The sequence below is a fragment of the Callithrix jacchus genome, chromosome 16 (genome assembly GCF_049354715.1).
Source record: "Callithrix jacchus isolate 240 chromosome 16, calJac240_pri, whole genome shotgun sequence".
Classification (NCBI taxonomy): domain Eukaryota; kingdom Metazoa; phylum Chordata; class Mammalia; order Primates; family Cebidae; genus Callithrix; species Callithrix jacchus.
In genome coordinates, this window is record NC_133517.1 from 60,292,945 (window position 1) to 60,314,450 (window position 21,506).

At 40.7% G+C, this 21,506-nt stretch overlaps 2 pseudogenes across 1 annotated transcript; one reads left to right on the plus strand and one right to left on the minus strand.

Moving 5' to 3' along the window:
• Window positions 1–457: 457 nt before the first annotated feature.
• LOC100393484 (DNA excision repair protein ERCC-5 pseudogene) lies at window positions 458–2,200 on the minus strand (annotated as a pseudogene).
• A 49-nt stretch (window positions 2,201–2,249) lies between these two features.
• On the plus strand, window positions 2,250–3,813 carry LOC100393847 (Y-box-binding protein 2 pseudogene; annotated as a pseudogene). Its single transcript, XR_013527795.1, has one exon. The product of XR_013527795.1 is annotated as a Y-box-binding protein 2 pseudogene (transcript).
• Window positions 3,814–21,506: the final 17,693 nt, after the last annotated feature.

A 21,506-nucleotide genomic window follows, 5' to 3' on the forward strand; every position in this document is an offset into this window, starting at 1 on the left:
AGGCTGTTTTGATATGAATTAGGGTGTCCCAAACTTGGTAAAGTATGCACAGTCTTTATGACGCTATCTAAATTACCTTCCTCCTACTTTACTGACGTCTTATTTAAGTGTTTTCATTAAAAGAGTAAACTTCGTGTTATCACTGTGAATGGAAAATCAGTATGGCTTGTGAGGGAATATTTAATCATTAAAAAATAAATAAACATAATAAAATAACAATTGTTGCTATTTAAGATTATTGATATAATTAGAATGATCCTCCATATTTGTAACTGTTTTCTGTTTATCATATTTTTTAGTATGTTTCATAGTTTAATTGAGATGTAATTCATATACTGCACAATTTCAACATGTTTAGAGCTTGAAATTCATTATTCATATTCTTAAAAGAAAAAGCTTAAAAACTGATACTAAACTACTTTTGTTGGACTTGTCAGAGAGCTGGGGTTGCATGACAAACCACCACCCTGAAATGTAACTAGTCAGGCAAATTTTGAGTGATAGCTGAGATTTGCTTATCAGGACCAGAAGATGCTGGAGCCATAGGCTGTTAAAAAACATCAAATAGCAATTTGATTTTTTTTGACTGTGCAAATACAGTTAATTTTATTATGTCTTAACAAATTCATTACAAATGCTGTCATACCTAATTATAGAAGACACATATTTTTAAATTAAGTTTTTCTTTTTCTTCCTCTTAGACGTCTCAGTTTCCCTCTTTTCTTCCCAAACACAGATGCGGCAGTCACGAGGACTGTCTTCTCTTCCTCTCCATTGTCATCACTAGAGCTGCTGGTGGTCGCAAGGCCATACTTCACAGGAGCTTCCTTCAGTGAGTTCTGCGAAGCTGAAGCATTGAATTTTGGCTCTTTCACTGCTTTTCTCCTTTGTATATTCACTAAAGATGAACTTTCAGCATCCTCACTTGAAGATGCATCAGATGATTCTGAGAGGCAGGTCTCCCCCAAAAATCCACCACGTAGATTCTTTCCTTTAGAATCTGAAAGCCTCTTTCTTTTCAGGCTTGATGACTCTTTCGATGTATTTGTTACGCCTCTTTTCTGGGTTTTTCCTTTTGCCTTATCAAGTATCTCAAATTCTTTCTCCATAGCAACAGAAACTGCTTCTATTTCACTGGCTGCTGCTTCTCTCTCTTTCCTGAGCATACATGTCACAGCTCTGTTTAGTCTCTGGCTCATAATAGGCTAAGCATCTTCTTTCTCCTGTTGTGCTAGTCTAAAGAAGGAGTCAATTCAGAGCTCTGTCTGCTGGGCATTGAGTTGCTTTAATACAGGAAACAGAGATTCATCTGTCTTCGTTCTGTTCCAGCAGAAATACCGCTGACAAAATTCCCTAATTTTGTAGAGATCAGGTTTCCCCCACAGAAATGATCCCCGCGAGTCATCCACCACAGGTTTGAGGTAGGCCTCGGCAATAGCTGGATTAGGAAAGCCAGCGGTGAGTTGCAATGTCAGTAATTTTTTTTTTTTTTTTCACTTTGGTGTCATGAGGATTTGGCCTTATCTTTGGATTGTTTTGAGCTTCATGCCACCATTCCGAGAATTTTAGGAGAGGTTCCGGGCCATGCCCGGGAAATTCACTGAGAATTTCCATGGCGGTTACACAACCCACAGTTGGTATTCCTTCAGTATAATCACTTCCAATCAAATAGGCCAAATTTATTAACTCATTCCGGTCCAATCCTAATTGATTGTGAAAGTCCACATATTGGTGATATTCTACAAACTTGTTTTTATTAAAAAAGTTTTTAAAGACATGCCGTGCTCCAAACAGCCAGATATCACTGTCATCAGTGATGGTTCCAGAAGTCTGATCAGTCAGGTCCAGGATGGCACACTGTGCCTCTGCTTTCATAGGAGCCTGGATGTAGGGAATGCCGAACAGGCGCAGGAGTTTCCGGCTTTCCGGGAACATCTGTCCGGTGACAGTAGCAGCGATCCGTTCTTGCTGCTGTTTTAGAGCTTTCAGTGAATTCAGTTGTTCTAAGAGGTTGCTCTCCAGAGTTTCCAGCTCCTCCAAATCGATATCTTGCCATTCATGGAGTGACTTTTCTGCATCTTTCTCAGCTTCCTGTGGCTCACCATCCTCATCCTCCCTCTCAGAGTCGTCCTTCGGGAGGCTCTCAGACTCAGCAGGGGCCTCTTCCTCCCTAGTTCGTATCAGTTCCTCTTCTGTGTGCGGGCGAGGCTGGGGCGCGAGGACCTAGCGGGGCAGCGGGTTCGCAAGCCGGGGGGAAGGGCTGGCGCGGCGGCGGCGGAGGCGGGGGCCGGTACTGGACCCGGCGGGATGAGCGAGGTGGAGGCGGCAGCGGTGGTGACAGCGGCCCCCGCTGCGACGGTGCCCGCGACGGCGGCAGGGGTGGTAGCGGTGGTGGTACCGGTACTCGCGGGGGAGCCGCAGAAAGCAAGCGGCGGCGGCGGCGGGGGCGGAGCCGCCTCGGGCCCCGCTGCTGGGACCCCCTCGGCGCCGAGTCCCCGCACCCCTGGCAACCCGGGGACCGCGGCCTCGGGAACCCCCACGCCCCCGGCACGGAATCAGGCGGACAAGCCGGTGCTGGCAATCCGAGTCCTGGGCACTGTCAAATGGTTCAACGTCCGGAATGGTTACGGATTCATCAGCAGGAATGACACCAAGGAAGACGTCTTTGTTCACCAGACAGCTATTAAAAGAAACAACCCCAGGAAGTTTCTGCGCAGCGTTGGAGATGGGGAGACTGTGGAATTTGATGTCGTGGGAGGAGAGAAGGGTCCAGAAGCCGCGAATGTAACTGGGCCTGGGGGGGTGCCCGTGAAGGGCAGCTGTTATGCCCCCAACCGACGTAGGTTCCGCCGATTCATCCCTCGGCCGCGCCCAGCTGCCCCACCACCCATGGTTGCAGAGGTTCCCTCGGCGGGGACAGAACCTGGCAGCGAAGGGGAACGGGCTGAGGACTCTGGGCAGCGGCCCAGACGACGGCGCCCACCACCCTTCTTCTACCGAAGGCGGTTCGTGAGAGGCCCTCGGCCCCTCAACCAGCAGCAGCCTATAGAGGGCACTGATGAGAGAGAACCCAAAGAGACAGCCCCACTGGAGGGGCACCAACACCAGGGAGATGAGCCTGTCCCCCCGCCCCGGTTCCGGCCCAGGTACCGAAGGCCTTTCCGCCCCAGGCCACCCCAGCAGCCCACCACGGAAGGTGGGGATGGTGAGACCAAGCCCAGTCAAGGTTCCGCGGATGGTTCCCGACCTGAGTCTCAGCGCCCGCGAAACCGCCCGTTTTTCCAGTGGAGGCGGCAGCAGCCTCCTGGCCCCCGGCAGCCCGCAGCCCCTGAGACCTCAGGCTCTATCAATAGTGGGGACCTCACCTCTACCATCCTGGAGTGATTCCAACTCAAAGGACAACCAGAGCTGCCATCTGGTATCTGCCAGTTTTTCCAACTGACCTGTACCCTACTCAGTACCCTGTTCCCCCCTTCCCATGATTCATGGCATCAAGATACCAGCTTTTCACCTTTTTCTTGAGTCTCAGGAGGGTCAAAGCAACAGCCTTTTGCTTTTTTTTCCCTCTTCCCTCCCCTTATCAAGGGTGGAAGGAAGGGATCCATCCTTACTGTTCAGAGATACCAACTCCTTCCCCTAACTCGGGCTGAGAAGGAACCAGCCAGCTCTTACCTCCTCCTGCTTGTTTTGTTCCCCCCCAGTTTATTTTTGTTTCCCCCCTGCCCCCCTACCTCTGAAGCCATTTTATGATCTGTCATATGCCACCTGAGCCTCCAATAAAAACAAAAACAGGCTTTCCTGTGGGGGGAAAAATTTTTTTTTGGTCTATTGTGAGAATGAGAAATTTACTGAGGGCTACTGTGTTAGGAAGAGCGCGAGACTTTTCTAAGTTTTGGCAACAGGAACCCAGCCAGGTTCTCATAGTGAAGAAGCCAGACAGACTCCCTTGTAATTCTAGGAGGGGGAGGTGAAGGCCAGTTCTTGGGAATTATTCAGAGTATTGTCCATAATGAATGCCCATTCCCTAGGTTACAAAACTTTACTGAAACCTTATCTCACCTAGACAAACAGCATGTCTCCTACTCCAGATCCCTGGAGACATGCTATCTCATATAAGGATGTAAACAAGGTCAAGAAACATGTGCAAAGGTCACAGGCCAGGAATACTGGTGTACTAAAACAGTAAGAGTTAATCAAAAGATTATAGAACCCTTTTTCTCTCCAGCTTACCACCACACCAATAGGACTTCAGTATATTCACAGTAGATGCCTGCTGAATGAGCTTCAAGACACACTATCTGAGGATAAATATTTAGGGAAACCTAACATCAAGAAGAAGGACAAAAACAAGAACACTGGAAGGCTCTAATACCTCAACTAAAATAAAAATTAAACATAGTTAAATTCTTAGCCATAAATCCTCACACTAAGGGCCAATTAACTTTGGTTCCTAATAGCTGGTACATCAAGTTTTGCTTTCAATAAAAAGGCAAAAGTCATGCCTAATGACAGGAAAAACATATAACGTGTGTGAAGTGAAAGCAGTTATCAGAATCAAACTTAAACCTGACACAGATGTTGGAATGATCAGATAGACTATTAAAACAACTCTGATTAATGTGCTGAGGCTTATTGGTAAAGGTAGACAATATAAAGTAACAGTATGGTAGTGTTAGCAGAAATTGAAAATAAGAAATAGTTAAAAGACAGTGTTAGAAATTTAAAAAAAATCCACTTTATCATAAATGAAGAATTTTTTAATGAGTTCTCCTGTAGACTGAACATCACCAAAGAAAGACTTAGTAAACTTGAAACAGGTTGGTAGAAACTACCAAACTAAAAGGCAAATGGTAAGAAAGAAGACATAATACAAAACAGAACAGAACATCCAAGAATTGTGCAGAAATTTTAAAAGGTATAACATATGTCTAACTGAAATGCCAGAAGAAGATAGTGAACAGAAGTGTTTGAAGTCATAATGACCAAGAACATTTGAAAATGTAAAGCACACACATTCACACACACATGCACATTCACACACACATGCACATGCACACACACACACATGCATGCACACACACACACACACATGCATGAACACACACACGGGGGGGATGAGAGAGAGAGAGGAGAGACTGAGAGAGACTGAAGGAGTGGAGAGAATACCATGCAGTGTAGATACCAAAAAATTTATATCTAGGTATATTATATTCAAACTGCAGAAAAACAAAGGCAGGCAGGCATGGTGGCTCATGCCTGTAATCCCAGCACTTTGGGAGGCCAAGGTGGGCAGATCCCTTGAGGTCAGAAGTTTGAGACTAGCCTGGCCAACACGGTGAAACCTCTTCTCTACTAAAAATACAACAATTAACCAGGCGTGGTGGTGCACACCTTTAAACCCAGCACTTTGGGAGACTGAGGCAGGCAAATCACTTGAGTTTGAGACCAGCCTGTACAACATAATGAAAACTCATCTATACTAAAAATACAGAAAAAAATTAGCTGGGTGTGGTACACATGCCTATACTGCCAGCTACTCAGGAGGCTGAGGCAGGAGAATTGCTTGAACTCGAGAGGCAGAAGTTGCAGTGAGCTGAGATAGCACCACTGCACTCCAGTCTGGGTGGTGGCAGAACTCCATCTCAAAAAAAAAAAAAAAAAAAAAAACGAAAAGAAAAAAAAAAAAAGCAAAGGCAAAGAGTACAATTGAAATAAACCAGGAGGACAGCAGGGGTTAGAGTGGGGGACAACTTACTTCTAGAGGAACAAGAATAAGAATTACAGAGGGGTTCTTGTCACAAATTATGTAAGCAAAAGAGACTTGATTAAAATATTTATACTATTGTTAAAAAAGGTGAAAAAACTCACCAATCTATAATTTTACATTCAGTAAAGTTATTCATGAAAAGTTAATGAGAAATAAAGACTTTTGTGAATAAACATAAACTAAGAGAATTCATTGCCAAAAGACCTTCTTTCTTTCCAAGAAAGAAGAGAAAGTTCTTTAAGGAGAAAGAAAATTATGTAGGTCAGAAACACAGATCTGTATAATGAAAGAGTATCAGAGAAATAAAAAATAAAGATAGGAGCTAGAAGGAGAGCAAGGTGGCTGAATAGAAGCTTTCATTGATCTCCCTCTACTCAGGCACACCAAAGGGAACCACTATCCACACATGAAAAGTACCTTCATAAGAACCAAAATCAGGTTTGCAATCACAGCACCTGGCTTTAGTGTCATATCACAGAAAGAAACATTGACGTGGTAAGAAAGAAAGTCTTCATTTGCGGCCTCCATTCCCCAGAAGCAAGCATGTGGTGTGGAGCGAGAATCTGCGAGCTTCAGAAAGAAAGATGTGGCTGATGGCTGGACTTTGTATAGGAACTCAGTGCTGCCTTGTCTTGGGGGAAAGCAACCCCAGCAGAACTCAGCTGGTGCCCATGGAGAAGCATTTAGACTAGCCCTAGCAAGAGGGAGATCACCCATCTCAGTGGCTGGAACGTGACATCCGGTAAGCCTTGCTAGTGCAGGCTGAAGTGCCCTGAGGTTCTAAGTAAATTTGAAAGCCAGCCTTGGCCACAAGGACTGCAATTCTTGGGCAAGTTCTGGTGCTGTGCTGGGCTTGAAGCCAATGGACGTGGGGGGCATGTGGCCCTGTGAGACATCAGTTGGGGTGACCACAGGAGTGCCTGCATCACCCCTTTCCCAACCTTAGGCAGAGGAGCTCACAGATCTGGGAGATATTCCTTCTCTCTGCTTGAGAAAAGCGGAGGAAATCGTAAAGGAGACTTTGTCTTGGAACTTGAATGCCAACTTAGCCACAGTAGAATAGGGCACAGGTAGAGCCAAGAGGCCTGCATTCCAGACCCTAGCTCCCAGACAACATGTCTAAAAACATCCTGGGCTAGAAGGGAACCTGCTACGTTAAATAGAAAGATGCAGTCATGACAGGATTCATCACCTGCTGACTAAAGAGTCCTTGTACGCTGAATAATCAGCAGCAACACCCAGGCAATACATGCTGTGGGCCCTGGATGGGACTCAGAGACCTTATGGCTTTGGGTGTGTTTCAACAGATTCCCAGATGTAGTGGTTACAAAGAGAAACTCCTTCAGCTTGAGAAAAAGAGAAGGAAGAATAAAGGGAACTTTGTCTTACAGCCTAGGTATCAGCTTGGACATATGGGGTGGAGCATCCAGTGAGCTGTTGGCATCCCTAATTCCAGGCTTTGGCTCTTGGATGGCATATCTGGACTTGCTCTTGTCTGGAAGAAAGCCAATTGGCCTTAAGGGAGAGTCCCATGTCTGGCAGCATTCACCGCAAGCTGACTGAAGAGCCCTTGGATGTTGAATCAACATCAGTGGTAACCAGGCAGTACTTTCCATGGGCATGGGTGGTAATGGCCATAGGGAGAGACTCCTCTGCTTGTGGAAAGGGAGAGAAGAGTCGAAAAAACTTTGTGTTGTGGCTTCATGCTAGTTCAGCAGCAATAGTACAGCATACTAGGTAGACTCCTAAGATTTCCATCTCTAGGTAGGCAGTGGTTCCAGTATACCATCTATGGACTTAACTGGAGCCAAGGGGAACTCAACCACATGAAGGGAAGCATAAAACTCTGGCTGCTTTTGCCACCTGCTGATTGTAAAGCACTAGGATCTTGAGTGAAGATAGGTGGTAGCCAGGAAGTGGTAACTGTGGGCCTGGAGTGAGATCAAGTACTGTGCTGGCTTCAGGTCTGACCCAGCACAGTCCTTATGGTGGTGGCCACAGGTGTGGTTATGTCACTCTTTCCCTATTTCCAGCCATCTCAGGACAGAAAGAGAGATTTTTATTTTCTGTTTAGAAGAAAGTGAAATAAGAGAGCAAGTCACTGCATGATAATTCAGGGTATTCTTTTGGATATTATACAAGATCACTAAGATGATATCTCTACATGTCTGCAAGAGCTATAGCATCACTGGGCTTGGGGTGCCTCCTAATGCAGATGTGACTTCATAAACCAAAAATTTTTGGATTACAACACCCAAGTCCATTAAATACCTGAAAAGCCTTCCCAAGAAGGATGGGTACAAACAAGCCCAGACTGTGAAGACTGCAATGCATTACTAACTTTCCAATGCCCAGAGCCTTGCCATCATCCACAAGCATCAAGGTCATCCTGGAAAATATGACTTCACCAAATGAACTAAATAAAGCACCAAGGAGCAGTCCTGGAGAGAAAGAGATATACCTTTTCAGAGAATTCCAAGTAGCTGTTTTAAGGAAGCTCAGTGAAATTCAAAACAACACAGAGAAGAAATTCAGAATTTTATCAGACACGTTTAACAAGAGATTAAAATAATTACAAAGAATCCAGCAGAAATTCCCGAGCTGAAAAATGCAATTGAGATACTGAAGAATACATCAGAATCTCTTACCAGCAAAAGTGATCTAGCAGAACAAATAATTAGTAAGCTTAAAGACAAGCTGCTTAAAACTACATGGTCAAAGGATACAAAAAGAAAAAGAAAAAGAATTAAGTACACCTATGAGATCTAGGAAATAGCTTCAAAAGGGAAATTTAAGTGTTATTGACCTTAAAGAGGAGGCAGAGAAAGAGATTGGGGTACAAAGTTTATTCAGAGAAATAATAACAGAGAACATCTTGAAACTAGAAACATATATAAATATTCAAGTGCAAGAAAGTTATAAAACATGAAGCAGATTTAACTCAAAGAAGACTACCTCAAGGCATTTAATAATCAAACTCCCAAAGGTCAAGGATAAAGATAGGACCTTAAAGGTAGAAAGAAAAAAGAAACAAATAAAATACAATGAAGCTCCTGTGCATGTGGCAGCAACAAAGAGTAGAATAATATATTTAAACTGCTGAAGGAAAAAAAATCCAAGAAAAGTATATCCAGTTAAAATATCATTTAAATATAAAGGAGAAATAAGGATTTGCCCAAAGAACCAAAAGCTAAAAGGATTTCATCAGCACCATACCTGTCCTACAAGAAATGTGAAAGGGAGTTCTTCCAATTGAAAGAAAGAGATGTTAGTGAGCAACAAGAAATCATCTAAAGGCCGGGGGCGCAAGCCTGTAATCCCAGCACTTTAGGAGGCTGAGGCGGGTGGATCACGAGGTCAAGAGATCGAGACCATCTCGGTCAACATGGTGAAACCCCGTCTCTACTCAAAATACAAAAAATTAGCTGGGCATGGTGGCATGAGCCTGTAATCCTAGCTACTCGGGAGGCTGAGGCAGGAGAATTGCCTGAACCCAGGAGGCGGAGGTTGCGGTGAGCCGAGATCGTGCCATTGCACTCCAGCCTGGGTAATGAGCGAAACTCCATCTCAAAAAAAAAAAAAAAAGAAATCATCTAAAGATGCCAAACTCACTGATAATAGTAAATACAAAGAAAAACACATAATATTATAACACTGTAATTGTGATGTGTAAACTACTCATGTTTTCAGTAGAAAGACTAAAACATGAACCAATAAAAAGTAACTATAAAATATTTTTAAGAACCAAGAAGTACAATAAGATATAAATAGAAACAATGAATATTGTAAAAGCAGGAGGAAGAAGTTAAAGTGTAGACTTTTGACTATATTTATCTTTGCTTGTTTGTTAGTGTGGATGTTTGTTTATGCAATCAGCCTTAAGTCATTACTAGCTTCAAGTAAAGAGTTACAGGACATTATTTACAGGTCTCAGTGCAACATCAAATCAAAAGACATACAAAAGATACACAAAATATAAAGAAGCAAAAAATTAAAACCTGCTACCAGAGAAAATAACTTTCACTAAAAAAAGGGAGAAAGAAAGAAGAGTAGGCAACAAAACAACCAGAAAAGAAACGAAGTGGCAGGCATGAGTCCTTACTTATCAGTAACCATACTGCTTGTAAACAGAATTACTGTTCCGTCAAAAGATACAGAATGGCTGAATGAAAAAAGAAGAATAAAGGAAGATTCAGCATTCTGGTGCCTATGACAAACACCCTTCACTTCTAAAGACACACATACAATAAATACAAAGGGATGGTGAAAGATACTCTATGCCATTGAAAACCGAAAAAGAGGAGGGGTAGCTATACTTACTTCACACAAAATAGATTTTCAGACATAAACCATAGAAGAGACAAAAACATCTTTTTTCCTCCTCGGCCTCTGGGCCTATGATGGAAGGGGCTGCCCTGAAGAGCTCTGACATACTCTGGCGACGTATTTCCCATTGTCTTGGTGTTTAACATTGGCTCCTCATTTCTTGTGCTAATTTCTGGGGCCAGTTTAAATTTCTCCCCAGAAAATAGGATTTTCTTTTCTACTGCATTGTTAGGCTGTAACTTTTTCAAACATTTATGCCTCTGCTTCCTCTTGAATGCTTTGTTGCTTAGAAATTTCTTCTGCTACATACCCTACATATCTTTTTTTTTTTTTTTTTTTGAGATGGAGTTTCGCTCTTGTTACCCAGGCTGGAGTGCAATGGCGCGATCTCGGCTCACCGCAACCTCCGCCTCCTGGGTTCAGGCAATTCTCCTGCCTCAGCCTCCTGAGTAGCTGGGATTACAGGCACACACCACCATGCCCAGCTAATTTTTTTGTATTTTTAGTAGAGATGGGGTTTTACCATGTTGACCAGGATGGTCTCGATCTCTTGAACTTGTGATCCACCCGCCTCAGCCTCCCAAAGTGCTGGGATTACAGGCTTGAGCCACCATGCCCGGCCATCATATCTCTCTTAAGTTTAATGTTCCACAGATTTCTAGAGCAGGAGCAAAATGCCACCAGTCTTTTTGCATAGCAAGAATGATCTTCGTTCCAGTTCCCAACAAGTTCCTCATCTTCATCTGACACAAACTCAGCCTGGACTTTATTGCACATCTCACTAACAGCATTTTGGTCAAAGCCATTCATGAAGTCTCTAAAAAGTTCCAAACTTTCCCACATTTTCCTATCTTCTTCTGAGCCCTCCAGAGTGTTTCAAACTCTGCCTGTTGCCCACATTTTCAGGTATCGTTACAGCAGCATTCCACTCTACTGGTACCAATTTACTGTACTAGTTTCTTCTCACATTGCTACAAGAACATATACAAGACTGGGTAATTTATAAAGAAAAGAGATTTGATAGACTCATAGTTCCACATGGCTGGGGAGGCCTCACAATCACCGCAGAAGGCAAATGAGGGGCAAAGTCACATCTTACGTGGTGGCAGGCAAGAAAAATGTTCAGGGGAGCTGTCCTTTAAAACCATCAAATCTCGTGAGACTTATTTACTATCCAAGAACAGCATGAGAAAACCCACCCCCACCAGTTCCCTCCCACAACATGTGAGAAGTACAGGAGCTACAATTCAATATGATATTTAGGTGGGGACACAGTCATATCGTATCACCTACTAAGATTAAACCAGGAAGAAATCCAAAACCTGAACATACAAATAACACAAAATGAAATCGAAGATATTGTAAGAAGTTTCACAACAAAGAGAAGTCTGGGATGTAATAACTCTAGTGCTAAATTTTACTGAACATTTAGAGAACCAATAACGTTCCTACTCAAACTATTTTGAAAAAACAGAGGAGGAGCAAATACTTCAAAAACTCATTCTACAACACCAGTATTACACTGTTATCCAAACCAGACAAAGACAAATTATAAAAGAAAAACTACAGGCCAATATTTCTGATAAATGTAAATGCAAAAATCTTTAATAACATTAGCAAACTGAAGGCAACAACACATTAAAAAGATCATTGATTATTACCAAGTGAGATTAACCCCAGGGATGCAAGGATGGTTCAACATACACAAGTCAATTGATATGTCATATCATATCAACAGAATAAAGGATAAACACCATGTAATCATTTTGATTAATGCTGAAAATGCATTAAATAAAAGTCAGCATTCCTTCATAACAAAACCCCTCAAAAACCTGGGTATAGAAGGAACATACCTAAATATAATGAAAGCCGCATATGCCAGACTCAGCTAGTAGGATGCTGAGTAAGGAAAAACTAAAAGTCTTTCCTCAAAGATATGGAACATTACAATAATGTTTACTTTTATTATTGTTATTCAACATAATACTCGGTATCCTATATAGAGAAATTAGACAAGAGAAAAAAATAAAGAGCATCTGAACTGGAAAGGAAGAAGCCAAATCATCCTTTCTGGCAGATGATATGATCTTATATTTGGAAAAACCTGGAGTCCACAAAATGTAGTAGAACTTGAATGTGGTAAAGTTTCAGGATAAACACACACACACACACACACACACACACACACACACACACAAGCACACACATACAAAACTCAGCAGTATTTCTATATGCCAACAACAAACAATCTGAAAAATAAATTAAGAAATTAACCTAATTTACAATAGTTATAAATAAAATGAAATACATAGGAATTAACCAAGAAGTTACAGACCTATACAGTAAAAACTATAAAATATTGATACAATAAATTGAAGAGGACTGTTTTAGCCCATTCTCATGCTGCAGTGAAGAAATTTCCAAGACTGGATAATTTATAAAAGAAAGAGATTTAATTGACTCACAATTCCACAGTGCTGGGGAGGCTCCAGAAAACTCACAATCATGGCTGAAAGAGATGCAAACACATAGTTTTTCACATCGTGGCAGAAAAGGAAAGAATGAGAAAAGGGGGAAAAGCCACTTATGAAACCATCAGATTTCATGAGAACTCACTGCCATGAGAACAGCATGGAGGTAACTATTCCCACAATTTAATGACCTCCCACTGCATCCCTTCCATGACACATGGGGATTATAGGAACTACAATTCATGATGAGATTTCGGTGGGGACACAGCCAAACCATATCAAGGACACACACAAAAAAGTAACAACATATGTCATATTCATGGATTGGAAGCATCAATGTTGTTAAAATGTTCATACTACCTAAAGCAATTGTATTGAATAGATTCAATACAATCTCTGTAAATCACAATATCAATGATATTCTTCACAGAAATAGGAAAGACAATCCGAATATTTATAAGAAACTACAAAAAATCCACAACAGCTAAAGCCATCCTGAGCAAAAGAAACAAAACTGGAGAAATTACCTTAGCTGACTTCAAATTATACTACAGAGCTATAGCGACCTTAATAGCATGGTGCTAGAATAAAAAAAGACACATAAACTAATAGAACAGATTGGAAAATCTGGAAACAAATCCGTACATTTACAGTGAACTCATTTTTCAACAAAGCTGCCAAGAACATATGTTAGAGGAAGAATAGGCTCTTCAATAAACGGTGCTGGGAAAACTGGGTATCCACATGCAGAAGAATGAAACTAGACTCTTATTTCTAACTTTATGAAAATGAATTAAAGACATTATATGAGACTTCAGACTATGAAATTACTAAATGGAAACAATGGGGAGAACTCACTATGACGTTGGGCTTGGCAAACATTTTTTTGAGTAGTACCTCACAAGCACAGGCAACCAAAGCAGAAATGGACAAATGGAGTACATCAAGGTAAAAGCTTAAACACAGCAAAGAAAACAATCAGCAAAGTGTAGAGACAACACACAGAATGAAAGGAAATATCTAAAAAACACTCTGACAAAGGGTTGATAATCAGAATATATAAGAAGTTTAAATAGCTCTGTAGGAAAAAAAAACTAATAATCTAATAAAAATGGTCACAAGATCTGAGTAGATATTTCTCAAAAGGAGTTATATAAATGGCAGTAAGGTATTTGAGAAAGTGCTTAACATCTTTGATCATCAGAGAAATGAAAATCAAAACTCCAATGAGATATTATCTTATCCAAGTTAAAATGGCTTTTATGCAAAAGATAGGCCATAACAAATGCCTGTGAGTATGCAGAGAAAGAGAACCCTCATAGAGTGTTGGTGGAAATATATATAAGCACAGCCACTATGAAGAACAGTATGATGGCTCCTCAAAAATCTATAAATAGAGCTACCAGTGGCATCCAGCAATCCCACTTCTAGGTATATACCTGCAAAAAGGAAGTATATATTCAAGAGGTATATGCATTCTTATATTTATTGCAGCACTACTCATAATAGCCAAGGTTTGGAAGCAACCTAAAGGTCCATCATCAACAGAATGAATAAAGAAAATGTGGTACATATACACAATGAATACTATTCAGCCATAGAAGAGAATAAGATCCTGTCATTTGCAATAACACAGATGGAACTGAGGGTCACTACCTTAAATGAAATAAGCCAGGCACAGAAAAGCAAACATTGCATGTTATCACTTACTTGTGGGAGCTAAAAATGAAAATAATTATACGTATGGAGATGGAGAGTAGAAGAATGGTTACCTGAGGCTGGGTTGGTAAATGGGTACAAAAAAATTAGAATGAATATGATCTAGTACTTGACAGTACAACAGGGTGACTGGAGTAGGCAGTAATTTATTATACATTTTACACAACTTAAACAACTTAAATAGTGTAATTGGAATTTTTTGAAACATAAAGAAAGGATAAATGTTTCCGGTGATGTGTACACCATTTGCCCTGATGTGGTAATTATGCACTGTATGCCTATATCAAACTATCTCATGTATTAATATACACATCTACTATGTACCCACAAAAATTAAAAAGTAAGTATACATAGACTTAAAATCACAAAATGAAGGCAAAAAATATTTAATTTGTCTAATAAATCTAACTAGAAGACACGTTTTTTTAAATAATAATAACACAACTGCATTGGGTGATTTCAGCATACAGGTAAGTAAAATAAATGGTAGCATGTCATTAGATGTGGAAGGGAGGCACTGAAACTGTTCTCTTGCCCGGCACGTCGCTAATGTGAAGTGGTACAGTGTTGTCTGATTGTAAAATTGACTTAGTAAAATATGTGTATTGAAAACTTCAGGGCAACACCTAAACATTTTTAAGGAGCTATGGTTTATCTGTGCTAAGATGCAAGATAAAATCAAATGATAAATGCTCAATTATAATCAGAGAAATCAGAGAAAAGGGAGGGCCAACATACACATTCGATAAATGGAAAACATTACAAATATAGATGATATTGATCCAATTATCACACTCATGTTATTTGGAAAAGGTATTTATTAAACACTGACATTGCCAGGGTAGACAAAACAAACAAACAAATGATAGCAGTATGTTATCTGCAAGAATCCCACTCTAACTATAAACACACAGATAGACTAAAAGAAAGATATGCCAGGCTAATATTAATCAAAACAAAGCTATAGTAGCTGTATTAATTTCAAACAAACCATGTTTTAAAAGAAGAAAAATGAGGGGGAAAAAAGTGGGGGAGACGTTACATAGTGATAAAGGAGTTAGTAAGAAATAACCATCATTTTTTTTTTGAGACGGAGTTTCGCTCTTGTTGCCCAGGCTGGAGTGCAATGGCGCGATCTCGGCTTACTGCAACCTCCGCCTCCTGGGTTCAGGCAATTCTCCTGCCTCAGCCTCCTGAGTAGCTGGGATTACAGGCACGCGCCACTATGCCCAGCTGATTTTTTGTATTTTGAGTAGAGACGGGGTTTCACTTTGTTGACCAGGATGGTCTCGATCTCTTGACCTTGTGATCCACCCGCCTTGGCCTCCCAAAGTGCTGGGATTACAGGCTTGAGCCACCACGCCCGACCAAGAAATAACAATATTATGAACCTATAATATACTAGGGAAGTCATTCCCACCCACTGGTGCATTAGTAATACAGGTTACTTTGATTCACAAAACATATTTTTGCATATATAAATGTACGCATTTATTTTTATCTATTCAATTTAAATTGTAAGTGACAATTAACAATTCTATATATTTATGAGGTACAATGCAATACATTAATATATACTTACAATGTGGAATGGTTAAATCAGTGTGATTAATATGTTTATCACCTCATACATTCTTCTGGGGTAAAACGTTTAAAATCTACTCTTTTGGCAACTAGACATACACAATGCACTATTTATCAAAGTCACTGTTCTGTGAAACAGATGGATAAAGCTTGTTTCCCCTGTTTAACTCAACCTTTGTCCCCTTGGATCAACATCTCCCTTACACCTGTCTCATGCAGCCTCTAATATCCACTATTTTACTCTGTACTTCTATGGGATTAGCCTTTTAAAATTTCACAGAAAAGTGACATAATGTGGTTATTTGTCTTTCTATGACTGGCTTATTTCACTTAGCACAATGTCCTCCAGGTTGATCTATGATGTCACAAGTAACAGGATCCCACGCCCCCAAGGTTTTAAAGCTGAGTAATATTCCATTGTGTCAATATACCACATTTTATTTATTCATTCATCTGATGGTGAACGTTGAGGCTGCTGCCATATCCTAGCTATTGTGAATATGGAATAACGAACAGGGGAGTCCAGAACTCTCTTCTACATATTGATTTTACTTCACTTGGAAACATACCCAGTAGGATTGCTGGATTAGATAGTTCTATTTTTAGTTTTCTGAGGAAGGCCCATATTGTTTTCCACAATGATTGCATTTAAGCTTACTGTATAGCTGATTCAATATTGACTCTGAGAGTTAAAATATTAGAGCCTTAGCCAAGTTTTTATTCTTCGAGTCCTTTCTTTGTACTCTTCCATTTCATATTTTCTTTAACATAGGATGGACAATTGCCCCTATTCTATTAGTATAACAACAACACTGACAGAACAAGACAGCAAAATCATTGTTATTATAATCTTCATATCAGTCTATATTCAGTTTTAACTCTCAGGCTACGTCACTTGGAAGGAGACTGAGTGAATAATGTTTGTGTTATTTTTCCCATGAAGCAATATTGAAGGCACATCTTACCATGATTCCATTAACAGGTCTTTCTTCAGTTAGTTTCTCGCTGACTCATAAGAAATATAGGAAGGTATAGTACTGAAGAAACCTGATTTTTTTAGGGCTCTTTCCCTTAGGAAATAAATGTAATAAGCCCCAGATGAATGAACAGAACCAGGCATAAAATTCCTGCTGTCAATCTGAAGAAATGGAACACAGCTTATTCGTATTTTCTGAAGTTTTCATTTCCTTCCAAGGAATGTTGTTAATAGCTCATAATGTGACAGATGAATGTGATTGGTATTATAATTGTCGGTACTAACATAAAACCTCTCAAGGCCTTTAGAAACAGAATAAATTGTATGTTATTTTCGGGGTATCACTGTGGGTATTTATGTAATCTATTTGAACTGTGCATTTGCAAGATTAAAATATATTAACAATTTATAATTTTTATTCAGCGCCAGCCATGTGCCAGAAACTGTGCTAAGGGCAGTGAAACGAGGAATGATGTCTTCCCGTCTACTGAGTCTCAATACCTCATTGTTCACGGATCTGGATGTTTAGCATCTGATTATAGAATAAAAATTTAGGTCACCGGTCGGCCTAAAATAATAATAGCTGGCATTATTATTGAAATGGATCTGGTTTTACATTTAATCTAAGTCCTTTTGCAAGACATTTTTGCTTCAAGTCTTTGCATCAACCAGTCATATGAGGACGTGAAGACAAAAGGATTTTATGTTAAAACTATTGAGCATACAAAAAAAAAAAATTCAAAAGAACATTTTGGCTGCTTTTATTTGGTTTGTTTACTAATGCCAGAGCAAGCCACTATAGAAGAGATAAGAGGACGCTGCTAAACCTCCCAGAAAACACCAAGGCCAAAGACAAACTGTGTCTGCCACTGTCTCTGTCTAACTCTGTGCATCTTCCTATTGACCCATTTATCTTAAAGACCACCTCTAGCAACAGCAGTATTGGCCTCCATGCCCCACTGGCAAACTCCTCGATCTCTTATGTAGCCCCAAACATGTAAACACAGTGATAGGAACTTGGAATAATACAGGGTGATAGGTTCAATGGTCATAAACAAAAGTAATGTTGATCAAGCATTTATTATGCTCAGTGCACTGTATATAGTACCTTATGTTTGTTACCTTACATTATTTCCTAAGGCCCACAGCTCAGCAAGTAGGCATCATTATCACAGGCTGACCAGTGGTAGAACTGAGACTCAGGTAGGGTAAATAACTGGTGCAGGTCCACACGGAAAAGAAGTATACAGGTTTTGCTCAGTGTAGACTGTCTCCAAAATGGTGCTCTTCCAACTTACTCTGATACTTACTTGTGTATTGGAATTGAATGTGGATGCTAGCCACCCTGAGTTAGCCTCAGATTCACAGGTTTAATGAGACTCTCCCCCAGTTTAGATGCAAGCCACAAGTTGGGTCATCAGGACAACGAGCCATAAATCTAGGGTGTTCAGATGGGTGCAGTCACTCACTAGAATGACTCCCAGAACTCAGGAAAGTGCTATACTTAGATTATTATAAAGCATATAAATCAGGAAGAGCCAAATGAAGAATTATATGGAGTCAGGTCTGAGAGGGTCCTGAATACAGAGCTTCTGTTCCCTCACCCCACAGAACTAGTTTGCATCACCCTGCTAGCACATCAATGTGTTCAACCAAGAAGCTCCATTGAGCCTAAGTAACTAGAGTCGTATTGGGGTTTCAGTAATTAGGCATACTTGACTGTATAAGTTGTCATACAATTAAAATAAATCTCCAGTTTTGTCCTACTTTCTATGGTGGTCAGAGTGGGTCAAATTCCTAATCCTCTAAAGACATGGTTAGGCTTTTTGATGATAGGCTGTTATCCTGATTCATCCTCTTACCATAAATTCAAGTGTGGCTCTCAGTACTCATGAATAACAAAACAACTCTTATTACTCAGGGAAATTCCAAGCATTTAGTCTTTCTTTGAGAAAACGGGAAAAGGCAATCAAATTATTTATTACACAACACTACATTTCATTCTTACTCCGTAATGAAGCAGACACTCCCTCCTCCACAGCAGCCTCCTTTTTAAAACATTAAGGTTAGCAAGCTCTCATGAGATTCTCATAATCACTCTGCAAAGTTGGCAGGGTCATTTATACTACTTAATGTAAAGAAACTGACCCTATGTATTCACTTTCTGTTTGGATTTTTGTGTGTAAGAAAGGTGTAGATGCTAGAGAGAAAGGTGGGCCAGAAAAGGGAATGGAGACTTTTTTCATTCTCTTAAGCTATCAAGCTTTGCCCTTATAGGGTTGCATTTCCTGGGACCGCCGAGGCTACCCTAACTCTGGCAACCACCCTGAAGCCTACAAAATGGGAAGCACTGCATATAGGAAACAGATGTCCAATGGGCTATGAATATGTGGGTCTTTCAGCAGCTTTCTTTGTCAAATACTCTGGCATGGATGGCGGACATAATGATAACACTTGATGTTCGTGATGATCAAAACCTTTAAACTAATTCTCGTGAAATCTCAGACCCTGTTCCCTGGCAATGACGATAATAATAATTTTACTACTCCTACTGCAACTGGTACTTCTAGTTAATTCTATCAAGTGTTCACTATGTGACAGTCACTGTTCTTGGTGCTTCATTGATTAATTTAACTCTTCACACCATGCAATGATAAAAGTACTGTTTTATTCTCAGATTAAAAACTACATTACTCAGAAGTTCACGATCATGCCAAAACTTGAACATGTAGGAAATACTGCACTTGTGACTCGTGTGTCGCCCTCTGGGGTTTTCTTTTGAGCACCGTGGGCCCCATGCCCATCATCTGGTTAACTCTGTAGATAGTATCATGGTGTATTTTGTCGTACTTTCATTTGTTGGATCCTACTTGACCCATCTGATTGTAAATTTCTTGAACATTGATGAGCAGAATTCTTGCTTTATTCATTTTAATATTATTTTATAAATGTACTAACACAAGATTTGGTGAGCACTTCTCACCTGCCAATGCTCTAAGTAGTGCAGATACAGTGATGACTAAAGAGCCAAAATGATTATAGAACAGCAAAAGGCCCGTGTAAGGCTTGAATAGAGCCGGCAAGAGAGGCCATGTGAAGGTGGAGAGAAAGGGAGGCAGGGGTCAGACCATGGAAGCATTTATAAATTGTGATATGGACTTTGGGGTTTATTCCAAGTACCCTAAGAAGCCACTGAGTCTTCTGGGCAAAGATTCAGTGATACACTTTGGGTCTGCCTCTTCACCCAAATCTCACGTAGAGATGTAATCCCCAGTATTGGAAGTGGGGTACAGTGAGAGGTGATTGCATCATGGGGGTGGATTTCCCCCTTGCTTTTCTAGTGACGGAGTTCTCATGAGATCTGGTTGTTTAAAAGTGTGTAGCATTTCTTTCTTCCTCTCTGCTTCTCCTGCTCCAGCCGTGTATGAGAGGTGCCTGTCTCTCCTTTGCCTTCCCCCATGATTGCAAGTTTCCTGAGGCCTCCTCAGTCATGCTTTCTGTTCAGCCTGTGGAACCGTGAGAGAATTAAACCTCTTTTTTTCATACCGTACCCAACCTCAGATATTTCTTTATAGCAATGGGAGAATGGACTAAGACATTTGGTATCATCAAATTTCCTTGTATACTCTCCAGAATGGACAATAAGGGGCCACATGGGAGTGGGAGGGGATAGGCCCTAAAGTGGTTAGTGCTATAACCAGGTGGCAGGTCATGGGGATCAGATAGAGGTGTCAGTGATGATAAGGGTTCGACTTTGGGATAGACATGATTGTGAAGGTAGAAATGACAAAGCTGGTTTATGGTTCAGATATAGGAAGCAAGAGAAAGAGTGAAATCAAATTAACTACTGGCCTAATTACTGACTGACTGAATGAATGAATGATAGCAGATCAATGAAGATGTGAGCCGTGCGATTAGCCTTTCTGGAGTTTATGGTATAGGCATCCTAGTATCATCACATTATAGTAGTTTCAGGTATTGAAACTTAATTCTCAGTCACTATTTATAAGCTTATTGATGGTAGAAAACTGATTTGCCATGGCTAAGTCACAGCTTTATGTGATGATGAATTAAGAATGGCAAAAATAAAGACATTTGTGCCTTCTTCATAGAATCTGTGTCTGACTTGCTGGGAGTTATAAGAAAAGAACAATGAAGTAACTGGGAAAGAAAGGCAAGGTATGCCCTTGATCCAGTATTCTCTGTAGGGAGAAACAAGAACAAGGTCATGGGTAAATGGTATACAAGATGCCTGTGTGCCCACTGCATCTGCTAAAGAGCCGTACTGGGCCAGGGAATATGTACCACGACTGAGAGGTAAGCTGGGTACTCGTGTGGGGAGCAGAGATTGACTTGGGAAGTGAATGTGTCCAGAGGGTGTCAACTGATGGCTGAAATAATGAAATATTGAATGAAAATCATCAAAGCTGAAACAGAAACTGTCTCCTGTCTTCCTGGGAGGTGGCCCTACTGAACATATTGGTGGCAAAATGCCCACTGTGGGGTTAGTGTATTTTGATGAGAATTGTAAATTCTTTGGTGACTGGGATTTCTGGGCCAGTCTCAGGCAGGGAGAAAGAACACATGTGAAAACACTTTGTTATGATAACAACAGCTTTTTCTTATTGAACAAGAGCACCATGCCAGGAATGGCTTGCCCTCA